Raw genomic sequence first — 22,500 nt, 5'->3', positions numbered from 1 at the left:
ATAATCTAAAGAAAAAACTACGAAGAAAGATTTTTAAAATGCATTATTCACTGAAGAGTTCTGTAAGCAACTACTGAATAAATACTTTCCACATTCACAAGAAAAGAAAAATCCAAAATGTACCTAAGGAGTCACTATGACTTATTTGTTCAGATCTACCTACTCAGTTATTCTTCCCTCCTTTCCTCCCCCTTAAACTACACCTATATAAATGGAAATTCAAAGCCTATAGTTTCTAATGCACTGTCTTTGTGGATTAGTTAATTTTTAGGCAAGTTACAGGAGTATCTAATGCAAACATTTACATTTACTAAAAGGGGGGAAAAAGAAATATGAAGTTACCAAAATCATTATAGCCATTATTTGAACAGAACATTTCAACCCTGCTGAATGCTTGCATTCTCTCAACTCTGTCCTTCTGGTATTGTTTCCAGCCCTTTTTTTCAAATACGTTCATACAGATACCATTGACCAGCACAACAGTCACTAAATGCATTTCTTCCCTGTGATTGCTTTGCATTGCCCCAGAATTTTGCACTTGCCAAATAAACTCCTGCTTTTCTCAACTTTTTTGTTACTGTGCAGGTTTTAGAAGTCTTAATCTCCAGAGAAATTCATAATGGTAAAGAATGAGAAAAGAAAGGAGGAAACACAGTTTAAGTGAGCTTGTGTCTTCTGCTTAAGCTCCAAGAGAGATACTCAAACGTTGGAAGTGCAATCTCTAGATAAAGATAAAAGCTCCCGTGCTGTCTCTGTAAACCAGAACACAACTGGCACTTAGCGAGTTGTCCTGTCTGCTGACAAGAACAGCATGGATGAATCTAGCCAGTCCACTTGCACTTCTCTTTCTGAAACCAGTAATAAAGTTTGAGAGGGGTTATTTTTAAAGCAGATCTTAGAGTGTTTCAGTTCACTACTGTCAGCTTCATATCTCAAATGCAATTTGATTTATAATTACATTTTAAAAACTAGCATTAAAATAACATTAGAGGGGTCATAATCTGAACTTTTTAATAGTTAGGCACATAGCATACATTTAGAAATGGAACTCCAACAGGATTCATCTGGAACATATTCTGACTGGAATTCCTTCCTTCAACCATTTCAGTACTCTGCTGGAGCTGGTGTGCCAAGAGGCCATGGTGGAGCCCTGTATTTCAGCATTGCTTCAAATGTAAACACACTAAAATACACTGCTGAACATTTGCTAGCCAAAGTCTTTTCTTGCATTATAGTCAGGCCCATGTTTGTAAACACCAGCGGGTGAGAAAGTGCTGGAGAATCTGGAATAAGGCCTCTGCACTGAAAAGACACGTTACATCCCTTGAAAAATCCAGTTGGCTCCATTGCTTCTCTAACCTTGATGCAACTTTAACTTTCTTGGCCTCTGTGGCACAGCAGGATTTGAGGGCATTGACCAATTTGAGTAGTTCTTAGAGGTCGAGTTCTGCCCATGCCAGCCAAAACGTGTGCAGTGAAAACCCACCATTTCCAACAACTGTTCCTACCTGTCCTCCCAGCTGTGCTAAGAACTCACCTGGGGATTCAGGGAACCCTGTGCCTGCACCTCCTGAACACAAGATGGGCTTCAGAGGGGCCACAGGCTCCTTGCAAATTTTGCCTTGTTCTCCAAGTCCAACGTTCTGATAAGAAAACTTTCCAACCTAATCAGTTCTGCACTGGTACCTAACTACAGCTTCAGAGGCAAAAGGCAGACAAGGAATTCAGTTTCTGAACACTAGTGCTGAAGTAAATGAGCTAGTAAAAAAAAAAAAGCCTGTGCCTTAAAACCAAGTTTGAAATTTTATAGGCTTTTACTCCATAATTTGTACTTGAGCCTTCTGTTATTTTTAAACAAATCTAATTTCTTACAGCTGTGAAATTTACATTTTAAGAGTGTCTAGTGGCCATGTGCATTAATTACTTTATTGTAATATTTTAATGAGTTTGGGGTTCAACTCTGGAAGAATCCTTCTGAATCCCTGCTTCCCCACAGAATTACACTAGAACCTGATTCAATCACAACTTCACACACCCCAACCCAAACCCTGATGGACTTGCACAATATTTTGAGTTGTCTTATGAAATCACTGAACTTGAAAACTGGTTCCAGATTTTAGGCCTTCTCACCAAACTAGCACTTCCCTGGTTCAGGAGCAGAGCTAGGCTTTGAGGAAGTTTGTGCTTAGAGCCAAACCTGCTGGCTGAGCCTCATCGCAGTGAAAAGAGGTAGCAAAATGCAAAATTCAGCTGTGACAGCTAGCATTTGGGCCAATCTTTTACAAAATGACACACAATGATGCAAATGGTTCCATCTCAGCATATAGGATATAAAAACATATAGGGCTAAAAGATTAGCCTCCCCAAGGAGTATCTAATTTCTCCTGGGCAGATTGAAATGCACAACTGGAAGATTTCCACCTCTGCAAAAAAACTGAAAAGTACTGCAATATCCATACTTCTGCCTCTGTATTCCCTTTATGGATTTTGTGTTGTTTGTGTCGTACTAAATTATTTCTTCTTCATCTATGAGTGTGCATAAGCAGTGGTGGGAGATAAGTAAAATGAACTTGTTTTTTCAGGCAGTTTTCCATAAGGATTTAGTGCCTGTCCTTGCACTGCTGCAGGTGCAAGTGCTCTTCTTGGGACTGAGTCAGAAACCTGCAGACCATCAAGGAGCTCTACAGTTTGAACTGAAGAGATAAACCTTCTTACAGAATCCACTGCACTTTAATTCTCTATGAATAAGCTAAAGATGCAAATCCATAATGCAGTGAGCAATGGGTTCAAGTACAAATACAGATAAATGCAGGGAAAGTGGGACTGTCTGTGTTTAGTTGACTGTGATAACAGTAAGAAGTTCATCAGCTGTCAAGTGCCACCACACATGCTGCACCCACAGAGTCATGCTTGGAAATCTGACCATTTTTGTCCCCAACTCTCACCTCTCTTGGCCAGGGCAAATGCAGAATTGCAACTTCAGTGAACTACACAGCTTTTAAAAAAGCATGTTTTTAAACCACTTACAATAAGAGCAACAGTTATTATTCAGTACATGCTTTTTATCAGATTGAAGATAAACTTTATTATAACTGGTGGAGATGGTATCAATGATTCGTGGTCTATGTGAATTCTGTAATGAGAAATGGTAATCTGTCTTGGGGCAAACAATATTGTTCTGTTTACTATGCAATTAGCAATATTAAGTCAAGATTCTATAACTGATAGCTGAAAACAGGGGTGGTAGGAAGAAACTGGAAGCACTGGGAGCTGTCACAGGACAATTATCTGAGGTCTATAAATTATTTACGGTACTTTAGCCTGACATTCCTTCTCATCCTCCAAAAATCTTCCTCAGTGCTCCAGAGATGTTCACTGTAAAAGTATCAAGACTGTCAGCAGTTTGGGGCAAAGCCAGCATATCTCCTTGTTGTGAATACTGAACATAGCGCAGGAACTTCATTTTCAGAAAAGCAGCAAAAAGATAACAAAAAATCTCTCCAAAAAAAAGTTTTACTTTGCAATAATGAACCAACAAGCATGACAAAAAGGGGTGAAACCTAACCTCTGGTTCCTGGCATATTTGGTGTGAAATAGACTATTCCCCCTGCATTTAAACTCTTTTTAATTTATAGACCGAGTCCCACACCTTTGTGTGACCAAAACCCTGCACAATTCTTGTTTACTCTTAGATCAGCCTTAAGCTACCACCATATGGAGCTGGGAACACCACAGACAGAGCAGAAACAGTCCTTGACTAATGGTCAGAGTAAATTGTATTGGGAGTCAAGTGGGGCCACTCTCAAGTGGCTGGTTAAGAAAAGGCCTGACCTATAATGGAGCTTCTGTATAAAACAATATATTTTTTACTTTATATTGTAAACGACAGAACCATAAGTATGATCAGCCACAGAAATTTCACAGTCTTTTTCTAGTCTGTTCTTTAGCTATACACATGCAGTCCAGCCCTTTTGGCTCTGATTCTGCAGAATTTTGAGATTACCTCAACAGGAACTCAGACAGAGCTACAGCCAGAGCTTTCATAGCAAACAAGCAAGACCTATAAAGTGCTAGGGTCTGCCTTGCTAAACTGATCTTCAAAAAAAAAAAAAAATCAAATTATCACATTCTTAAAGTAGCCGATTCCATTTGTAGCTCTCTGGAAATGTGATGCTCCACAGAGGGCTCCATTGCACCCAGCAGGCAAAAGCCACATTTAAGGCAGCATGACGCACCAGCGCTCAGGCAACCGGGGTGCCACAAGGAAGTGACTGCTTCTGGCAGCCTCACAGCCCCTCTCCTGCACCTCTTTTCCCTAAGGATCGGTGCCTTAAATTTCCATATACCACTGAATAACATCTGGCTGATCCAGAAGATTAGCAGCTTATTCCACCTTTGTTCTCTGCCTTCTTTTAGGATGAGCAATCAATGGCACCACAGCAGGCAGAACCCTGCAGCACAAAAGCTAACAAAATTGTAGAACGTTTTAAGGAATGACGTAAAACCTAACAGAGCGTTATGGAAGGGTATTCCCACACAGAGTGTCTGTAGAAATTCCAGTGCTACATGGAAGGGCTCTCAAATTCACTTGACTTTCCTCAACAGTGCAAGGCAAAAACAGCATCAAATGACTGCAAGAGCAGCCTCTTTAAAACTGATAAAAGTACAAACAGTTTTAATGAAGCATGCAGTAAATTTGAGGGTTTCCTTTGCACATGATAACACTGAATCAGAGTTTCACAGCAATAAAAAAAACACATACTGTAAAAATGAATGTGAGGAAAAAAAATGATAGGAGTATAAAACTTCATGTTCCTCTACATAACATGCCAGTGATTGGTGGAAATTATGCACAAATTTCTACTTTTTAAAAATCTCCTGTTTTGAGGGGAAAACACTCAATAATTAGTATTTAAGGGCTTAATTTCTTTTTCTGAGGAGGTCCTGGTGAGGTCATTGTTCATTGCTACTGTTCAAAATTTACTCCCAGATTAAGAACTTCTCCTACACTAATAAACAGGTATAATAATTTTCTCCAGAATGCATTTTTTTCAGTAATTAGCCTACTTAAACGTTTTAATGGAACTACTGACATACAATAGCACAAAAGTTCCTCTGACCACAACATAAAGTGACAGATGAGATTTCTAAAAACTTTTGTATGAAGGTGCTCTAGGATTTACAAAAACAGACAGCTCTAAAACTATCCTTAAAGGTCATAAATTAGGTACTCTTTTAAATGTAATTCAATCATTCACTGTTACAGGAGCTTGATTCTATTAGTTGTCCTATGCATTTTACAAAACAGAACTCTACTAACATTATTCACTTATAGCTTCCCTCTATAAGTGGATATTCCGCTCAACAGGCTTTAAATAGATTTTTTTTTTTCCCCTGAAATTGCTATTAAGCATACTTTTACTCAAAGGGCAAAGAAGGCATAGGATTATGCTTGTACTTCAGCAAAGGATACATTTTCAGCAATCAGAACCACATTCCTATGAAGTAAAAATACTCTATATAAGCCGATTGCTTCTATCCCTCCTAACCTTGCTCAATAAGGACTCTATTCTGATCTTTTGAGTTACACACAAGTTTTCCAATTTGGCTGAATAAAGGTATCTTGTTGGGCAGCTTCATGAGCATATTCTGTGTCTTGAATTCTGACCTTGGCATGTTCAAGGTGGATCTCAATTGTAAGATGTTGCTCAGAGGAGAAAAAAAAAATACTTTAATTTTTAAAAAAAAATCAGGATTTTTTTTACTTTCTTCATTTAAGGAAAACATTATACAAGTCCTGCTTTTACACACCTGTCTTTGGAGAAACACTAAAATAATAAATCTTGATAAAGTGACCATAATACATACATAGCCACAGGATTTTTGGAGCAATTTGCCTAACCCATAGCTACATTTCAGCCACAGAAACATCTACTGTAGATCATGCACCTCTGATTTCATGTTGATTTTACTGTGAGTGGTTGCATGCCCTCACCTCTCACAGTTTAGATGACTCTATTCTGCACATGCAGAGGAGCATTGTGCTGGGCCAAACCACAGATCCCACAGGCAGTCTCAGAGGATTTTAGCCACCCTGCGATGTCGAGCCACATGCTGCAATAATCTGACACACAAACAGACTCTGACCCGTTGAGGTGCTGGAGTTGCAACAGCACATTCTGTACATAAAATATGCATATGCTGAGAGCCAAATCCTCTTTCAGCTGGTTACCATACTCTGTGTTCATGTCTTACTGCTTAAAGCAGGACACATAGCAGAAATCCTACACTGTTGTTCTTCTCATTGGCCATGCCAATCCCAGATAAGTCAGGGCAGATACTCTTTTCTCAGAGGAAAGGGTTGAATTTCATCTGACCACTGAGCTTCAGCTTGCACTTGAGGTTCTAATTCTCTTCTGGTCTTAGCCCATTTCTGTCTTGCTCTGGCACACACTGCCCTAGTAAGTACATTTATTACCTCAGTAATCCCTCTGAGGGCTGTCTTACTTTCACTTTATATCTGGACTCACATAAGCATCTCCCCATTTTACAAGGAAACATTTACTAGCCTCTAATAGGAGCTTCCTGTTCCATCCTGCTGAATCCCACTGTCTCTCACTCCTCAAAAGCAGGCTAACAAGTCACACACCCCCAGGCAGCTCTCGCTCGCGGTGTTTGAGCGCTGGCTGTGAGGCACAGACACAGAAAGGACACATGGAGGGGCATGAGCAGGCATTCCAGGTTATCTTCTGGCCTGTTTGCAGACCTTTACTCAGCAGGCCACGCACAGAATCATTATGGGGCCCTTACATGGTGGTACCACTCGCCAGATACCTGTGGCACTGGGTGACGTGGCAATTTCTAGGGTGCCCCATTCATGCTCCTTGTTCATGCCCTTGGGACCGGGGCAGAAAAGAACTGTGAAAGTCTCCTTCACCCAAGGATTCCTCAACTATGAGGTTGATCTTATTACTTTGGGACACTTGAACAGTAGAGGGTAAGCCTATTACATCACAAAACCAGGGATTTCTACTGTAATTCTTCCAGTTCACAGCTACTTAGCTTACTTGAGAGCTGCTCATGGGGTTTTTTTCCAGGTAGTTGTGGATCATCACTGTATATTCCAGGTCCACCCTGCAAAACTCCTCAGTGTAGCAACTATTTGCTAAACCTTGTCCTGTCCAAAAACTGTCCAGCATCCCACAGTGTTACACAGGAACATGGCCACAATCCCCCTCCAACCACAGCACAGACATATCATCAGAAGAGGTAAAATTATAATTGCTAGAAAATAAAGTTGCATGGATTTGCCCCAGCTGTAGGTCCAGACCCACCCTAGGGACAAGAAAAAGATTTCAGTGCACAGTCTATTTTGCTAGAAACCATGTGAAGTCTCTCATCCACATCAGCCTGCTATTTTTTACTTCTGTGGAAGCAGATAACATTCGTATTCAGCTGCTCACTTATAAATAAAAAACATTTTTACATGGGTGGATTGGAGTGGCCTTTTTTTCCCCCCCTCTTTCGGTTCCCATTATTTTATATATTACACACATGTTCTGTCAGCGAAGCTCACTTTGTTATCTGAAACATCTGTGGTACCCTGCTGTGGAGAAGGCCAACACTGCTGCTGCTGTTGCTGCCTGTCTTTATTAGCCACTGATTTGCTGATGTCGTCCTCCGACGGCTCCGGCTGGCCTCCGCAGCACCGGGGCTGCACGGCACAACTGTGGGATTCTGCGACCTGCCAGAGGGGTCCTGCGGGTTCACAGTATGGCAGCTCCCACCTATAGGAAGGTATGAAACCAAGGTTTCATGTAGGAGTTCATGCAAGCACTGGTGTTTGTATTTCTAAGGAAATCTGTGTGAATCTATCTGCGATGCCATTGCGAGACAGCACATCCTCATCAGAATGAAAGGAACTCTCACCTGAGGCTCTCAGGAGGCCTCGCTGCTGAGCACCCATAACATTTTCACTTTCTTTTGGCCAAGTGAAAAGTTACCTGTATTGATCTCCTTTAGCCTTATTTTCAAGTGCATTTCACAGTTATAGTCCTGACACACTGCCCAGTCCCACAAAACTCCCTGGGATCTCTGTTGCTGCAAAAATTATTTCCTAAGGTGCGTAAGAAGTATGGATTTCCTACGAAGTCATGACAAGTTTTTAAAAGCCCAACTCACAGATGAATAGTATGTAAATGTTTCTGAAATAACATATTTATAGATAAGATATTCAGGTCACCTGATAGGAAATGAAGCTATTTCTATGTATTTTATACATGTACTTTCAGCAAGCAATAGCAGCTCAGTAAAAATCAGCTTAACCATTTTCCCCCTGAAAAATCAAAACCCTCTTATCTTCATATGGATTTCTTATGCAACAGATGAGGCAAATATACATTCCATAGAAGAATCTGAGAGATGATTCTTAAACCACAAAACTTAACAAGAACATTTAGGGGGAGATGCGAAAACGACTCATGAAAGCACTCGCATGGACCAGATTTCCAGCTGATGGCTTTCCTTCTATGGGTCTACTGTTTTAAGAAATTGCTCTCTAACACAAAGAAAAGACAGTAAGAAGTTAAAGGCACTTCCTTTCCTTTTTTAAAAAGCATATTTATTGATGACATAAAAGCCTGAGCTGAGTTCTGACTCCCATAGGTACACTCAAACTGGCTTTCTTGTAGATTTTCCAGATCTCTCAAGGACTGAGAGCCTGATACAGAGAATAATTATGGTATGGAAGCATCATGTGACGGCTATCACAGATCTTTTACATGCAAGTCAGTGCACATATGTGGCCAATTCAAGATTCCAGATTGAAGGCTGATGTGAGGTAATTATAAATGAAAATAAAACACAGCTTTTGAAAAAACACCCTTTTTTCTTTATAAAGTAATTGATCACCTAACCCCAGTAGGAAGGTTCAAAAGTTACTATATAACAAAGTGCTAGTAGCAAGCAGCTTGCCATATCTTTCAGGATCAAGACCATGATGACAAGAATAGAGAATCAAGAAAATAAGTGCCACAAAGACATCTCTCCCCTCCTCAACCCCCTTTGCCTTGGAGCATTACTTACTTTCAAATTTGCTTTGTTTATATTACATGGCTTTAGTGCCCCCCAAAACAGCTAAACTCTGGGCAGAAACAGGAAGGTTATTTCCATATTTAAAATCTGGACCTCATTTCCTATTCCCTGAAAATAACTGAGATGTGATAGCACTGGTCTCCAAAATAATTTTCAGATTCCCCACTAACAACTTGGCGTACAGTAGAACAAGTTTCAGAACTGCTCCCCAGTCAGTTCATCATGTTTCACCAGACCAGGAACTAATCGCAGAGTCACAGGTTGTTCCCCCTGCTACAAGTATATCCTCAGAGGGAAAAACGGGGTGGGATACTGTTGCTACTGCTGCCACTTGCCGAGGGACTGTCTAAAGAATGTATTTCAAATCCTCCGGAGGCCAGTGAAGTCACAGATGTTTTCACTACCAGAGCAGCACAAAGTACCTGAGCAGCAGCAAGAATCTGATCTTAAACTTACAAGATAGGTCTTATTTGGAGGAAAGTGAAGGGAAGGAATAAAATTAATGTATATGCATAAACAAGTCCAAAACTTGGAAGATGAACTGAAAAGTCAATTGTCTTTATACATTTTAAAACTGCAAACACCTTCAAGCAGGACAGTTTTCGATCTGTTCAGATCCTTCTGCAGGACATATGTACAAGACAGAAAAAGGCTTCACATAAAGAAATATGCTAACCTGAAGCGAAGGTATTTATGGTTGTGGGGAAAAGAATTAGTGCAGTGCTGTGTTGGAATGATAGTAATTTCTCTTTTACCCTTTCTGTATGTCACTGTCTTTTGTTACGCAGTTTTTTAACATTCATCTGAATATTTCATCCATGCAAAAATTCATCCCAGCATCTTTTTTCTGAATAGTGTTTGGCGGTCATTGCTTCACAACTGCAAACAATCCTTTATTGCCATTGAGTGCTACAGTCAGGCTTGTTTCATGCTGGAGGTTAGAATCTGATCCTAAGTCCATTAAATCACAGAGTCTTTTTAAAGTTTAATCTTGAGAGGATTTGAGTTATAAACAAAGGACACTATACATGGGGAAAGAAACAACAGAAAACTATGAACTTATGACATTAATGCAACCTCAAGCTCAAATTTTGTGTGTGATTTAGCAAGAAAATTCTGAGTTTTCAGCAGCAGCGCATACGCCCTGGCATGTGGGCAAAGCTAAACTGAGCATTGATGCTCACATCCAAAACACACATATGGATCCCATTTTACTATAGACGTGATTCTTCATGTGCAAAACATGTGTCTTACTGGTTTTCTTTGGCTTTTTAAGATGTGTTTCTTTTTCTCTGGTGGAGGCAGGGAGCAGAGAAGTAAATAAATAATTTTTGTGGTCCTTGAATATGCATTATCTATGAACAGAACAGCCTGGGATTCCAGGGCAGGTAAAAAGCCTGGACTTCAGCTAAAAGTATCAATTTCAGCAACCAACCAAGTGCCGACAGAGAGAAACTTAGTCCACTCTACAGCTTCTGCAACATGCTAATCTATCCCACTCTGTAATTGCTAGATAGGAAAGGGAAAAAGGGCTCCAGATGCTAATAACTTGGAAGTGGTAATTAGAGGAGTCCGTATTACTGCTGCGAGACTCCCATCTTCCCTTGATTACTGGAAAGAAAATTTTGTCCAGTGGGTCTCCTTCTCACTTCTAAAACAAGCAGCACTTCTGTGTTCCTAAGCTCCATCTCCATCTCACTAAACACATCAACAGGAACTTGATTGGGCCTGAAAAACTTTTTCTACCTTCTTTAACATTGGAGAATGCTCTATTTCCCATTGAAAATGTAGGGGAAATATCCACAAGGTTATAAGGTGACCTAACAGGGAAGTACCAAAAGCCCCCACTTTTAGCTATATAAGATGAAAACTGCCTTCTGCAGCCTCAGCCCGAGTGTGACAGAGAACAAGAGAGTCTGCTTCCCTTGCTTTAGAGGGTAACAAATATCTTTAAAGGCTCCTTGAGCGTTTATAATCTCTGGGATCACAGAGACAAAGTAAGACTGGAAAGGGTCTGAACATCGCATGAGAAAGTAAAAGGAAAAATACACTTATCACAAAGAGGGAATGCATTTGTATTATTATATTGAAGTAGCACAAGGCTACAATGACAGGCTATAAATTTTTCTCTTGGATTGTAACCAATATTTTCCATTTCAAGTAACAACAGTGTAAGAAAGAGTGACTCAGAATTAATAGGAATTACAGATATAAATTGGTAGGTACTTAGGTGAAAAAGAACCTCAAATTCAGCTGTTGTTAAAGGAGAAAAGGTTAACTAGCCCTCTGAGCAACCCTTGGACCCATTTATACTGCTGACAAAGTGACCAAAAAGGCATGCTTAGATTTCACCTGAATGATGCCCATCTTTACAGTTTTCAGATTCATAGCCCATAATGTTACGGTAAATTTTTGGCACTGAAAATCATCTGATTTTTATGCCTGAAATTTAACATTAAACATAACACTAAACGTAATCTACAATACCAAATAATAATAGCAGTGATAGTAACTATGTGGTCCTGCAGTGATGAGAATTAAGTTATAGAAATTTCTCAGTTCTACTTTTTCTGATTTGATATGTCATTTCATTAAACAACCATGAATTATTGAATATTAATAATTTTAAATAAGTGATGTGCCTTAAGATATACACTTACAGACTATTAGTATTTTTCTTAACCATTTTGTTGCTGTAACTGGCTATTGAAACACTGGCTGCTTAAAAGAAAAAAAAAAATCAACCAACCAACCAAGCAAACTAGGACTGAGCTGCAAGGAGCCTGTTAGCCAAAGCCAACGTACATCAGCAAAGGTGGGTCTACAAGATGAACAATCTGTCCTCTGTTTTAAGACTCAGTCCTACATTTGATTTGATACATGTAAATCCACATGATTTTCTAACAGGTCCATCAAAGCTTGAGAGAGAAGTCCTAAAACTGAAACTAAATCTGACAAGTCCTCTGTGTTCCCCCCCATGCAGACTTTTAAAAAGAGAAGGACTGAGAATATTGTAAAAAATAAAATCAGTGCAAAGTGGTTTAGCACAGGTGTTGCTGTTATTGTGCTCTGTTTGGAAAGCCCACACATTCAGCACACCTTCAATTCACACACCCAGCTGCGTGAGGTGGTGGGCTATTGTTAGTTTACAGGTTTGCAATAAAAGCATGAAGTAATATTGGCAAGCTCACAAGCTTATATTTTTTTTCCTTATGACGTCTCCCTGCATCTATTTATCTAGTTCTCCTTGCTTTGTTTCTGCTTTTATATTCAGCATATTCAAAAAAGGGTCAGAAGAGGTTTTAAAGATGTAATGCCACACTCAAGCCTTTTGAACACTAAGAGAAAACCTCAAAAGGTTCACGCATAAAGGAACAAAGATAGAAGGATAGCTTTGAACCTGAGGGGCTCTCTCACTGCAAGCAAGTGCATTGCCAGCATGTCACAGGTGTACACCACATGAGCAAGTGAAAAAATAAAATGCCTTTGTGAAGGGGTGTGATGCTGACGGGTCCGAGTCCAGAATGCATTAATCCCAGGGTGAACGCGTGCATCTGTCAGATATTTATGTAGCTCCTACTAGTAGTTTGTACACCTATCTGAGCAGGTGAACATCAACAGCTTTGAAACCATACGTTAAAGGGAGGTTGGGAGAGGGTAGGGGAAGGCCACCAGGCATTCTGTGTCTGACAGGGAGGGCAGGAACCCACTGCCTGAACATGGCCCTGGGTAGTCGGCACTGGGGCCGTGGTCAGGCTCCTGCTGGCTGAGCTGTGGGACACCGGGGCAAACAACTGAGTCTTCCTCTCAATTTCCCCATCCTTGAATGAGATACTAAATGTGACCACACAATGACAATTTTCTTTCATGTCTAATTTATCTCTCTTTTCTTTTTTTTTTTTTTTTTTTTTTTTTGGGGGGGGGGGTGGAGAAGTAGATTTTTTTTATGGATTTGAAAGGTTTGTTTTGTACAGTAGCATGAAAATAATTTTTAGATGTTGACTTTAGTTTGTTGGAAGAAGACAGAGTGAAGATGTCCGTCTCCTGGTGGTTACAGGAACACACTACAGCAGAGGAGAGCCAAGTCTCATTCCTTTGTCTGGTTCAGAAATTGTTTTATTCTTGTTTTTATATATAAATTCTGAGACACTCAGGCTTAGGAATGACATGCATCAGAACCCAGGTCAGCCCAGTACCCAGGATAGTCTCCTGACCACCAGACTGCACTCCTGGTAAGTACATATAAGCACAGTTGAATCCAACATGTTTTCAGGAAGAAAAAAATCAGATTTAAGAAAAACAATGCACTTTTGAAAAGTGACATTTTGTCTATAATGTTTAGTTTTCTCTACTAAATAGCCTCAGCAAGGAACAGTGAGAATTCATTCATCTTTGAATGAATTTATAAAACATGCTGAGAGGTCTCTGGCTGAAATGTGTGATTTTTTTATATGGTTAGCACTGACTACTAGAATACAAAAATTGTCAGTTTATACGCCCCTTTAACCTAGACCACTCAGTTACTCCTACCATACATGACTTTTAAGAAATGAAAGGAAAACTGTTTTGATAATAAATGTGAAGCTTCTAAAGGAGGTTTGCTAGGAAAAATTTCCTTCAAATTAAAATATTCTGTAAAACAGAGAAAACAAATCTCTCAAATCCCCTCCACTTCAAACAGCCTAGCAACTACCTTGAACCATGGAGGGTTCAAGTTTCTCTCAAAGGGAAGGGAATCAAAAACTCCTCTAGGACCCTATTGCTAGAGAAGTAATTCCACCTTTGAAAATCTTGGTGCAACAAAGTGAATCCTTCAAGAGTTGCAATTTCATTTTGTCCTCAATGGTCCATAGACACACACAGTGCTGGAGAAATGTGCCTTCCTCACTCTTCTGAAGTGTTACAGCTTCACTGAAAACGTTGCAGGGAGGACCCACACACAGGGCATGGGGCTTGTAGCTCAGCATTGCCCAAACTCTGCTCCCAAACATTCCTGGTCCACAGTAAACCCCATGAATTTCAACAGCTCCACTGACACTGTTGCTAAGTGCTTCTGAAAATATCTAATCACACCTTCCCATCCTCCTGTACATCTACCTTTCACAATATCAGAACACGCACTCTGCAGTGTTCAATTTATTTCCCACATACTTCCCTTCCCAAGAAGATGTTTTTCATACCACCTCCTTCTTTGTGTAGTTAACTTGTTCCAGTCCTTGGAAATGAAACACTCACCCCTGCTTTTGCCCCAGCCCTCAACAACCTCTTGCAAGGGTCCTCTTGCAGCTCACCCCCCTACGGAGTGGGGGAAGACACACCATAATTGCTCTGTGCTTGGCACCTGAGAGGGAATAATCACACTTTTTTTTATTGCTCTGCTTTGTTTTAATGAAGCCCAGTTAATAAAGAGGGGTGTGAATAAAGCTGTGGTTTACCAGAGGCCCACCACCCTTCTTGCTGGAGGCCCCTTGGAGTGCCCTCTACTCCAGCACCTGGTCTAGAGAGGGCAAATCCAGATCCAGTGTTGCTCCATGGAAAGGACAACATCACAAATGATATCTCCACTGTGTATTAAAAAATATTAATTGAGATTTTTAATCAGAGGAGTTGTCCATTGCATGGCATCTGTAAAATATGCCCCAAACATTCTCAGGACTATGGCTCAAAGAGCTTGATTAAAATTGAGTAAAATAAGTCTCTCATCCTTCTGTTTAAAAAATGAGAATTCATTTATTCAGTTTAATTCAAAGATTTATATATGATTAAAATTACTATAAGATGTCTAGGTTTTCTGCAATAAACTGCAATGGCCATCAAAATATTGATAGTCATTGGTAAATTACTTCTGGTGTTTAATCAATGTTATTTTTTTATCATCCAATTTTTTCTTCAAGTCAGCTTCTAACACTAAACTACATTTCATCAAGGTTGGTAAAATGTTTAGAAAGGAACAGATGTCAGAATATGGGGATTGCCAATAACACTGATGGAAGCCAGTAATTTCTTTCCTGTCCAAAGGCAAAAGAATGAAGAATAATCTAGACTGTATACAATAATACAAGATTTACTACAACATTAATGGCTATAAAAAGTAAAAGTATACAAAAGCTATCTCCATTTTTTCAAGCCATCACTAAGGGCAGTGTTTTTCAATTTGAGACAATTTTTACAGGAAAATGAAAGGTCTATGTATTCTTAAACCTTTAAATATCCATAAAATACAGATGAAGACACAGCCTAGTGTTGGTTGCTTCCAAATATACTTGTATATTAGTCTATTGTGCAAGTTAATAATTTTGCCAAATCTCAAAAAATGTGGATGCAATCTTTCCTTTAAGAAAGCAGCTCAGCTTGTTATTTACAGATTGTAACATTTACATAAGAGTTTGGTTTAACAAGAGATATAAATATAGATAAAACCCTTAGGACTTCATTCTTTAAACTGCCCTCTAAAAATCTGCCCTACAATTTGCACACTGAATTTTGTGCAGACTATTCTTGGAAGTCTTTTGTGAATTAGGGAGAACTGACTCGAAACAGGGGCTGGTTAATCACAATTTTGCAAATTGTACGTAGCAATCATCCCCACATTGTGAAATTCAGATCTATAAAATGCTGATGTTTTAAAGCTGAAAAATAAATAAGCTAAGCAGGAATACTTTGCTAAGAAAAAAAAGAAGAAAGAGAAGACCCTTTGCAAAGAAGTCCCTAAAAAAAAAAATAATTAGAATAAGAGAAGTGGCATCATAAATAAAGTGCATCTCCATTCCAGATCTCAACTGTAACCACCCTGGAAAAAATGTTACCAGCTGACTGTTCCTGCCCCAGTCTCATGTCAACACTCACCTGAATATACCAGACAAACTCCTGCACTTCCAAGAATAAACCTGTGGGAGGTTGCTATTTTAGAAGGCTCCTGTATATTCATCTACCACCTGGACAAGCCCCTCCGTGGAGAAAGGGCTGGTGAAACTTGGCCCTTCCACGTGTCCGTCGCTGTGTGTCTGTGCCCCCAGACAGAGCTGCTCGGATCACACACCAGGACTGTCACTCGAGCATCAACTGCAGCCACATGGACACACCACGTTTTGATGCATGTTGAATGCAAGCACTTGACAATAATAGCTGGCAACTAAACAGTTTGAGGTAGAAGGAGCAGAATTTATGTGGAAAAGACGATGCCTCAAAGACGACTATTTTGTTCTGCTTTAAGCTGCAGCTAATGTAACTTCAGCAGCAGCTGACTCAAAATTCTTCTTTTCTACACAGGTTTTGCAATTCCTAACATTTAGTATAAATGAAGGTCTCTTTCTATTTATTTTCCCTTATCTGTCACAGAAGGACCTTGACAAACTGCCTGTTTTGAGTGTACAAGGATATGCTGAAATTCATGCAAAATATTTTCTCTTACCAATATCATTATAAAGAGAAGAACTTTCCATTGTGGTTCAGCAGTGTGTGTCAGTCACCTTCCTGCCATTCCAAGCCCCTTCACTATGGACACAAGTCACAAACAGTGGAAACTCTGTTTTCCTGATGTTGATCCTCCCTAAAGGTCAGGTTTCTTACCTCAAACATTCCAGCAGTTGCTTAGACTGCAGTTCAGGAATTTTGTGTAACATTGCCTCTAGAAAGCAAATATTTATGTTAGTAAATACCATTAAAGTATTACTGTTATACAGGTATTCTCATTAGCAAACTGCTAAATAGGAGGAAGATAATTTTAAACTAAATTGATAGAAACTTATTATAACTGTGTATTAAACAAACTTAACCATCTTACTTGATTGTGCTAAGTGTTTTGTCAAACATGAAGTCCAGCTATTAACTATTTTTATGGGAATTAATGTTTTTAGAATTACTACAAATTCAGAATTCATGCCTTTGCTACAGAGAGTAGGCAGATGCAGAAAGCCCTGCAATGAACAGAACAAATCAGCATTACCAGGATTTCATAAAAGTAGTGGTCAGGAGAAAAATAAAAAGGAAAACAAAGGACCCACAGGAACCTTATAGGGGGATGAAATAAGGAAATTCCTCTTGAATGGGAAAGGCTTACATTCATGCCTGGCTCTGAAAAGGTAGATCAGGGATTTAGCTTCACACAAGATAAGTGAATATCCTGAGCATCAGGCTCAGTTATTCTGGTAGAGCACATTCACTCACCCACTCCTGCTGGAGTTCCCCCTTTTGTTGTTCTTTCCCCTTTTTTAATTGAAGAAAGCATTTAACCTACAACTTCATCATTGCGTATGAATGTCAAAAGGAGAAGAGTTCAGGAATCTCAAAGTATATATTATTTATTCAAAAAGAACAGCTTGAGCAATTTTAGCCAATAAAATAAAACTTTTTAATATCTGGAATTTTTAAAGGATGAAAAGAAGCCTCTCTCATTTTAGTTCCATCCCACTGCTCAGATTGGAATCAAGATCTACAGAGGAAGAGCTGAGCTTCTCACTTTCTCTGCTTCTCACTTTGGAGGCCAAGACTACAGCAGGAAAAGCTCCTATATTACTAATTAATGGAAAATTAACGTATTTTTAAGGCCCTAAAAGATGGTGCCTCTTGTGATAAGGGAACATGGGACACTCAAAGCAATGAAGGGGTGGTAAGTGGGAAGGAGCCTTTCAGGGACAGGATCTAGATTAAGAAAAGTTCCTATAAAAACTTTGGAAGATTCTTGTTTGCTATTTTGAAGACAACCTGCCAGTGAGTCCAGATGTACTCATCCAGACTTTCAAACACATTTCAATGTGCTCTGAGTTTAAATGTAAGATGGTAAATGAGCCATTCATCATACACAAAATCATCTTAAATATCACCTGAGCCATTTCACTTATTTGAGAAATGTTGGCAGCACTGAACTTGAAAATACTGTTTATTTCAGAGGTAAAATGCCCAAGACTGGATCTTTAAATTTAACATAATGAAGCCAAAAAAGTGATTTATTCCTTGTTTGTTACATCCAGTTATGCTGATAATTAGGCAAATGCTTTGCCTCTGTGTTTTTGTTAACTTCCCGAGTATTTCTACTGCAGCCCAGCTTTTATTCATGATCTGAGAGCATTGTATTTTCTATTTGTTATTGTGTTTTAGGCAAATACGTTTCAGAAACATAATTTTAGTATGGATTCAAAATTCAGAGCACTTTAAAAAAAAATAATTATGTGTCTAAGAACCCACACAGGACTCCAGCACCAGGTGATTCACAGTCCCAGTGCAATGGGGTTTTGAGCAGCAGCCAGCTCAGGTAGGGCACAGGGCAGGTACCCACACGGAGAAGCCCAGCAGTGTTTGATTCTGTGTGTTGACCCAGACATTAGGATGTTTACTGTCTGCATCCGACTCCTTCCCTTCCTGAAAAGCTCTGCAATACCAAACCAGCTCACAACATGTCAGCCTTCTGATGGATACATCAAGCTCTGTCTCTTAGCATTTCTCTACTGCTTGGGAAGCTTTGACCTCGTGGCTCTAACAAATCACACCAACTGCCTGGACAGCACAAGCAGACATTCCTTGCACGAGTCCAGAGGCTTTCAGGGCAACATGAGGCCTCTGCTTGAGAAAACTGCTTAGGAGCAGAGTATAATGTTGCTTTACAGTTCACTATAATTTTATTTTTATTACTACTACTACTTAACAGAAGTACTTTGGAATTACTAAAGTTGTCTGCTCAAAGCCAAACTCTTGCCAGATGCTGCTGCTCACAGTCCAATCCAAGAACAGCAGAACTCCCTGATGCTGCCTCTGAAGGGATACAGACCTTGATTCCATGAGCCAGAGAGACTCAAGAGATGCTACTAACTAAAAACAAAATACTCAAATCCTAAAAAAAAAAAAAAAAAAAAAAAATTAATCTACAAATCAGCATCAGGGTATTTTAAATTATCCCATAACTCCCATAAGCAAAAAAGCTTCAAAATGTGTCTCTTTGGAAAGAGCTTTAGGTATTTTTTTGGCTACATCCACACAGGCAAGAGATTCTACCCTTAAAGTTTTAAAACACTATAAGATGCAGAGGAATTAGCCTCATCCAGCCATTTAGAAAAGTTTAAGGAAAGTAACAATAACACCTTCTCTCAAAAACAATGACTATCACATAGCATGTGATCACGAGTTTCAAATTTTAAAAAGCTTTAATACTTTAAAATAATATATATATATAATATAGACAATATAGGGAAGTGTAATGAGAGTAACCAAATCTGTTTTCTCCACTCTGCTTCTCATGGCCCAGTGTCTCTGGTGTCACTGCATTTGTACATTTGACGCCATCTCCTGCCTTGGACTAACATGGAGCTGCTCTACACCAGCTGCAGCTGTGCCTGCTAGCTTGGCTCATTTGAAGCTTGTTTTGAATAACTTCCCCTGTTTACCAATATTTTTAAGAAGTTCAAATCTAAAATCGCTGCAGCTAGAAATATACAACACAAAATGTGGTCAGCATAAGAAAATCTGAACAGAGACTCACAATTTACTTGGTTCCCTCTTAGGGGAATGAGAAAGATGCACATTACTTCCATTATCTGTCCTTAAGTGTTTTTTGTCAAATTGTGACTCTGCCACCATTCTTCAGTGACAGACATTAGGTATGACATTTTTTGACACAATGTCAATAGTGACATCGGTAATATTTGACACAAGGCACATTGGGGTTATTTGACACAGACAGTTGGATAGCTCAGGGCACTGGCGATCCAATGCATAAAGAGTTATACCTCCAAGTCACCAGTGAATATCTAGCCCAATGTTTTCTAGCTGCTACCAAATGATGGCTCCTCAGAGTCTTATACAGGAGGAGTTTGAGTATATTGAACAGATGTCCAGAAAACAAAATTCAACACAATAAATTACACTAATCTGTGCCCTATGTTGAAGCACCATGGAATGAATAGTCAGTGACAAAGCTATTCTTCTACTGCTATCTGTAATTCCTTTTAAAAATGGTTGAATCCCAAAGGAGACATGGGAGGATCAAATGAGTCAGAGAGCACTACAGCTCCAGTCTCCTGAATAAGATTTCTGTCTCAACAGCTTTCAGTCCCATGGCTTTCATTAACAGTTAAATACACTTAGGGGAAAATACAAATGTGAAATGTTACTTTCAATGATGTGTTTTCCAAATATTTCACAATTGGCTAATATACAGGACTCACAAATGCTGAGCAGAAAAATGAATTACATATATGATCACACTAGAATTTCCTAGAGTGCCACAGTCCTGATTAAACAAAGCACTATTACCTACATCCAGTACAGCACTCATTTAAGACCGGAGTCTTGCAATACCTATTATGCATCTGGCTGAGCTCCTGAATCCTGCATCCAGCCCTGAGGTCCATTACTCAAAACCTGGAAGCTCTGGATGTGAGCAGAAAGAGGTGCTAGTCCTAGGGACATGTGGACTACCTGGACTTACAAGGACAGTCACCCAGCATAAGGTACCTGGGTGCTTGGAGAATTTCTTATCAGTAAGCCAAAGATTTTGAAATCTAAGTTCTACTGAGTCTTTGTAGAGTGTATGAATCCTCTTTTGAAGCAAATGTTTTACATTTTTGTCTTACTCTAAGGTTATGCATATGTTCAAACACCTTTAGCAATGCAACTTCACAGGAACACAACTTTAAGGAACAAGGTAATTTTTTTCAGAGTTAAGTGTTTTACTTATAGACTGCTTTTTTTTTTTTTTAATAAATACAACTACCAAATCAGAGTTAATTCAGGAACAAAATGTTCATGAATTTTTTGTTATTTTATATTAAAAGATGATTCACATTAGCCTGTTAATCACAGGAAGCCATCTATATGACCATGCGAACACCGTTCAGTCAATAGCTAGAACCAACAACTGGTCTACCTACAGATTCCCTAGAACACTTACTTTATTTATTTTAAATAAGGTTATTCTTACACCTAGACTCCTCAATTGTTCTGCAAATTAGGGCTTGGCTAAAAAAAAGAGGCCATCCTAAGTGATAAAATCAAAATACATGAAGCATATTCACTGTCGCTTAAGAAATTACCCCACATTGTTACATATCACAGAAAAAGAGGCAAAGCACATTTTGTTAATCATATGTTTGGACCCTATGTTATATTGCAACATCTCAAAATTGAGATTGCAAATTTTAGAAAAGTGTGAGAACAATATGTATTTTACTGCAACAAAAAGGGTTTCTGTAGCAAACTGTTCAGCTGAACCACTAAGGAAGCTCACAGTACACCACTCTCAGAAAGGATGATAAACTTGCATGTGACTTCACAGAAACCATGCCCCAAGGCACTGCCACCTCCCTCGCAGAGTCAGGAGGACCATGCTTTCACACATGGGCACAAACATCTGCTGTTTTCCCAGCCTCTGTCCACAATGCCAGAGCAAGTATTCCATTGATGATACACAATTCTCACCAGTCTTGACGTTCAAAATTCCCCGTCCACAAAGCACGAAAATTGCTGAACAGTAATACAGTCTCTTTCTTTCACATTATTTACAACAGCAGGTATGTGATCAAGTCTCATTTTGCCAAAAGCTTTACATCACAAGATATATCACATTCTTCTTGGTCCAGATTTTTGGAGAAGCATTGCCCTAGGCACTGGCTGATGAACACACCTCTGCTCATCTGCCTTCATCCAAATAGAACCACCCATTTCTCAGTGGTGGACAGCCCACATTTATTAGTGGACACCTGTCCTTTCCACAGCTCTAAATGATCTTTCCTTTCCCTGGTGAGCAGCATTAGAGCCTCACTGCTGCGATGGAACATTCACACTGGTCACATACCATTTTATATCTCAACCGTTCACTCCTTCAGCAACTCAACAGTAAAATATAAAAGGAAGCTCACTGATCACTGCAGCCCAACAGTAAATGCAGATAAATTTTCAGCGTGGAATTTATCTGTGGCATCGACTGAGACTGCACATTCTCCTCAGCTCTGTGGTGCTGATTTTAAGGTCAGAATTTAGAGATTTGCCAGTCATGGCCTTGCAAATCACAGCTTTACAAATCTCATGGCAGAGACTACTACAGATGGGCTGTAATCCAACCCCAGCATGCACTTTCAGGCTTTGTAAAAAGCTAAATCTTAGAGAGAGGATTTAATGAAATTTGGGCTGTTAACAGGCTGAACAAGAGCCCTGAAGCCACACTGCTCCCAACTTTAGTTGGGATGTTTTTAAAATTCAGATTTTCAAAACCCAGACTCAGCCTGTCTGACTTTGTTTTGCTGCTCAGCCCTTTTCTCACCCGCGTGCCTCTTCTGAGCAACCTCATTTCCAGGGCCTGTGCCAGTGGCATGAGCACACAGGGAGGCTGCAGACTAAACAGGCAGGTGTGACTGACACAATAAACTGTAATAGCTTCTTCAGAACTGTTAAAGAATTTTTAATTCATAGATCACTTGC

The 22,500-nt window shown here is 39.5% G+C and overlaps 1 protein-coding gene across 10 annotated transcripts in view; it reads right to left on the bottom strand.

The window, feature by feature from the left end:
- The window catches only part of ZNF536 (zinc finger protein 536), a 344,840-nt gene that overhangs the window by 243,056 nt on the left and 79,284 nt on the right, over positions 1 to 22,500 (bottom strand). The gene's annotated exons all lie outside the window — the stretch shown is intronic.

The sequence above is a fragment of the Corvus moneduloides genome, chromosome 12 (assembly GCF_009650955.1).
Source record: "Corvus moneduloides isolate bCorMon1 chromosome 12, bCorMon1.pri, whole genome shotgun sequence".
NCBI lineage: Eukaryota > Metazoa > Chordata > Aves > Passeriformes > Corvidae > Corvus > Corvus moneduloides.
Note: the sequence above shows the minus strand (reverse complement) of the source record. Positions and strands in the feature narration are given on the sequence as shown.